Source organism: Enhydra lutris, unplaced genomic scaffold (assembly GCF_002288905.1).
Source record: "Enhydra lutris kenyoni isolate GAN:26980312 unplaced genomic scaffold, ASM228890v2 scaffoldscaffold120, whole genome shotgun sequence".
NCBI classification, from domain to species: Eukaryota; Metazoa; Chordata; class Mammalia; order Carnivora; family Mustelidae; genus Enhydra; species Enhydra lutris.
Genome location: NW_019154204.1, coordinates 54,458 through 59,629, shown reverse-complemented (window position 1 = coordinate 59,629; position 5,172 = coordinate 54,458).

The following is a 5,172-nucleotide window of genomic DNA, read 5'->3' as shown; positions in this document are numbered from 1 at the left end:
GGCTGTGGAAGGGTGGAAGCTGTTGGAACTGACTCTGTGGAAACTTGAGTCGCATACAGAGCCCTTACTGGTCGGTGACCATCGGATGGTCTCCGTTCAGAGAAATTCCTTCTGGCAGACACCTATTCATGGCAGTGTCTTCTCAGTTGAGGAAAGAAGATAGAACAGGGACGGACTCTGGGCCGATTGGATACTGTGAGTGAAGTGCAGACTACGGCTCTTAGGCCGCCAAAACGTATAATGCCAGAGCAAGACCTGTGTTCATCCACACTATCTACCTCTGTTGAAAGCACTTCAAACGTTGTGAGGGAAGTGTGCTTTAGGACCGACTGGCAACTGGTTAACGGTGGTGTAATGTTGGAAACTGTTGGAAATGACTGTGTTGAAAACATGAAGAGTCGCATACAAAGCCGTTGTCTGGGACTTCCGTAAAGGTGACCATAGGTAGGGCTGTGTTCACGGAAACTCCTCCAGGCAGACACCCGTATGTGGCAGTGTCTTCCACATTCAGGAAAGAGGATAGAACAAGGACGGACTCTGGGTAGGTTGGATATTGTGAGTGTAGTGGAGGCTGTGGCTCTTAAGCTTCCAAAACATATATTGGCAGAGCAAGAACAGTGGTCATCCACACTGCCTAGCTCTGTCAAAAACGCTTCAAATGACATGAGGGAACTGTGGTTTAGGAGGGACACGCCACATTATTGCGGCTATGGAGAGGTGGAAGCTGTTGGAACTGACTGTGTTGAAAAGATGTGTCCCATACAGAGCCCTTACCGGTAACCATCTGATGGTCTCTGTTCAGGGAAATTCCTTCAGGCAGACACCCATTCATGGCAGAGTCTGCTCAGTTGAGGACAGAAGACAGAACAAAGACAGACTCTGGGCAGGTTAGATACTGTGAGTGAAGTGCGGCCTATGGTGCTTAGGGGTCCAAAACATATATTGGTATGGCATGACCTGTGGTCAACCACACTGCCAAGCTCAGTTGAAAATGCTTCATACATCGTGAGGACATTGTGCATTAGGACAGACTCGCGAAAGGGTTGAGGCTGTGGAAAGTTGGAAGTTCTTGGAACTGACTGGAAAACATGAAGAGTCATGAACAGAGATCTAGTCTGGGACTTACATAGCGGTGACCATGAAAAGGTCTGTGTTCAGGAAAACTCCTTCAGTCAGACATGTACTCCTGGCAGTGTCTTCCAAGTTGAGGAAAGAAGACAGAACAAGGACGGACTCTGGGCAGGTTGGATACTGTGAGTGAAATGCAGGCTATGGCTATTTGGCATCCAAAACATATATTAGCAGTCACGACCTACGGTCATCCAAACATTCTCCCTCTGTTGAAAAGGCTTCAAACGACGTGAGGGAAGTGTGCTTCAGGACGGACTTGCGACAGGGTTGAGTCTGTGGAAAGTGGAAGCTGTTGGAACTGAATGTGCTGAAAACAGGAATAGTCGCAAAAAGGGCCCTCATGTTGGACGTCTAAACCGGTGACCATCGGAAGGTCTGCGTGAAGGGAAACTCCTTCAGGCAGAAACACATTCATGGCAGTGTCTGCCCAGTTGAGGATTGAAGATAGAACAAGGACAGACTCTGGGCATGTTGGATACTATGAGTATAGTGCAAGCTATGGCTATGGCACGATGAAATGGATGCATTCCTGGAAAACTATAACCTCCCCATATTGAACCAGGAAGAAACTGACAACCTGAATAGATCAATATCTAGTAACGAGATTGAAGCAGTGATCAAAAACTTCCCAAAAAACCCAGAGCCCAGGACCTGATGGATTTCCTGGGGAATTCTACCAAACTGTCAAAGAAGAAATAACACCTATTCTCCTGAAGCTGTTTCAAAAAATGGAAGCAGAGGGGCACCTGTGTGGCTCAGTGGGTTAAAGCCTCTGCCTTTGGCTCAGGTCATGATCCCAAGGTCCTGGTAATGAGCCCCACATTGGGCTCTCTGCTCAGCAGGGAGCCTGCTACCTCCTCTCTCTGCCTGCCTCTCTGCCTACTTGTGATCTTTGTCAGTCAAATAAATGAAGAAAATCTTAAAAAAAAAAAAAAAGAAGCAGAAGGAAAACTTCCAGACACTTTTTACAAAACCAGTGTTACTCTGATCCCCAAACCAGGCAGAGACCACACCAAAAAGGAGAATTTCAGACCAATATCCCTGATGAATATGAATGCTAAGATTCTCAACAATATATTAGCCAATAGGATCCAACAGCACATTAAAAAGGTAATCCTCCATGACCAGGTGGGATTTATCCCTGGGTTGCAAGGATGGTTCAACATTCGCAAATCAATCAATGTAATAGAATAAATCAATAAGAGAAGGGGGCAGGACCACATGGTCCTCTTAATTGTTGGAGAAAAGCTTTTGACAGAATCTAGCATCCGTTCCTGATTAAAATGCTTCCAAGTATAGGGACAGAGGGCACATTTCTCAACTACCTATAATATATCTATGAAAATCACTCAGCAAATATCCTCCTCAATGGGAAAAGCTCACAGCCTTCCCTTTGAGGTAGCAACACGACTAGGATGCCCACTCTCACCACTCTTCTTCAACATTGTATTAGAAGTCCTAGAAACAGCAATCAGTCAATAAAAAGTAATAAAAGGTATCCAAATTGGCAATGAAGAAGTCAAACTCTCTCTCTCTTCGCACATGACATGATTCTTTATATGGACAACCCAGAAGACTCCACCCCCAAACTACTAGAACTCATACAGCAATTCAGTATCGTGGCAGGATACAAAATCAAGGTGCAGAAATCAGTGGCTTTCTTATACACTAACAATGAAAATACAGAAAGGGAAATTAGGGAATTGATTCCTTTTACTCTAGCACCAAACCCATAAGATGCCTGAGAATAAACCTAAGTAAAGAGGTAAAGGATCTGTACTTGTGTAACTACAGAACACTCATGAAAGAAATCGAAGAAGACACAAAAAAGATGGAAGACCATTCCATGCTCTTGGATCAGAAGAATAAACATTGTTAAAATGTCTATACTTCCTAGAGCAACCTATATTTTAATGCCATTCCCATCAAAATCCAACCGGTATTTTTCAAAGAGCTGGAGCAATTAATCCTAAAATTTTATGGAATCTTATGCCTCCATCAGAAAGGATGAATACCCACCGTTTGTAGCAACATAGACGTGACTGGAAGAGATTATGTTGAGTGAAATAAGTCAAGCAGAGAGAGTCAATTATCATATGGTTTCATTTATTTGTGGAGCATAACAAATAGCATAGAGGACAAGGGGAGATGGAGAGGAGAAGGGAGTTGAAGGAAATTGGAAGAGGAGCTGAAACATGAGAGACTATGGATTCTGAAAAACATTCTGAGGGTTTTGAAGGGGCATGGTGGTGGGAGGTTGGGGGAACAAGGTGGTGGGTATTAGAAAGGGCACAGATTGCATGGAGTACTGAGTGTGGTGCTAAAACAATGAATACTGTTATGCTGAAAAGAAATAAATGTCAAAAAAAAATTGAAGTGCAACAGCTATTAAATGAAAAAAAAATTTGTATGGAATCAGAAGAGACCCTGAATTGCTAAGAAAATGTTGAAAAACAAAAACAAAACTGCCAGCATCCTGTTACCTGATTTCAAGCTTTCTACAAAGCTGTGGTCACCAAGACAGCATGGCACTGGCATAAAAACAGACACATAGACACTGGAACAGGATAGATATGGACCCTCAACACTATGGTCAAACAGTCTTCAGCAAAGCAGGAAGAAATAGAGTGGACAAAAGACAGTCTCTTCATAAAATGGTGCTGGGAATATAGGACAGCTATATGTAGATAAATGAAACTCAACTATTCTCTTACAACATACACAAAGATAAAGTTGAAATGGATAAAAGACTTCAACGTGAGGCAGGAATCCATCAGGATCCTAGAAGAGAATATATGCAGTCACATCTTCGATATCAGCCACAGCAACTTCTTTCAAGATACGTCTCTGAAGGCAAAGGAAACAAAAGCGAAAATGAACTTTTGGGATTTCATCAAGATCAAAAGCTTCTGCACAGCAAAGGAAACAGTCAACAAAACAAAGAGTCATCCCACGGAATGGGAGAAGATATTTGCAAATGACAGTTCAGACAAAAGGTTGATATCCAGGATCTATAAGGAACTTCTCAAACTCAACACACACAAAACAGATAAGCATGTCAAAAAATGGGCAGAAGACATGAACAGACACTTCTCCAATGAAGACATACAAATAGCTATCAGACACATGAAAAAAATGTTCATCATCAAAGCCATCAGGGAGATTCAAATTAAAACCACATTGAGCGACCACCTTACACCAGTTACAATGGCCAAAATTAGCAAGACAGGAAACAACATGTGTTGGAGAAGATGTGGAGAAAGGGGAACCCTCTTCCACTGTTGGTGGGAATGCAAGTTGGTGCAGCCACTTGGGAGAACAGTGTGGAGATTCCTCAAGAAATTGAAAATAGAGCTTCCCTATGACCCTGCCATTGCACTACTGGATATTTACCCCAAAGATACAGATGTAGTGAAAAGAAGGGCCATCTGTACCCCAATGTTCATAGCAGCAATGGCCATGGTCGCCAAACTGTGGAAAGAACCAAGATGCCCTTCAATGGACGAATGGATAAGGAAGATGTGGTCCATATACACTATGGAGTATTATGCCTCCTTAGAAAGGATGAATACACAACTTTTTTATCAACATGGACAGGGCTGGAAGAGATTATGCTGAGTGAAATTAGTCAAGCAGAGAGAGTCAATAATCATATGGTTTCACTTATTTGTGGAGCATAACAACACGGAGGACATGGGGAGATGGAGAGGAAATGGGAGTTGAGGGAAATTGGAGAGGGAGGTGAACCATGAGGGCTATGGACTCTGAAAAAAAAACCTGAGAGTTTTGGAGGGGTGGGGTGTGGGGGGTTGGGGGAGCCTGGTATTGGGTATTAATAAGGAGGGCACATATTTCATGGAGCACTTGGTGTGGTGCATAAACAATGAATTCTGTTACACTGAAAAGAAATTAAATAAAAAAATAAGAAATGATAAGCAGTACTTTCCATTGTTGTTCTGAGGCCATCTTGAGCTATTAGTGACTTAAACTACGTTATTCAAGTCTCGATGGGCTTTCCCAAGTGAACATACATGCACAAAG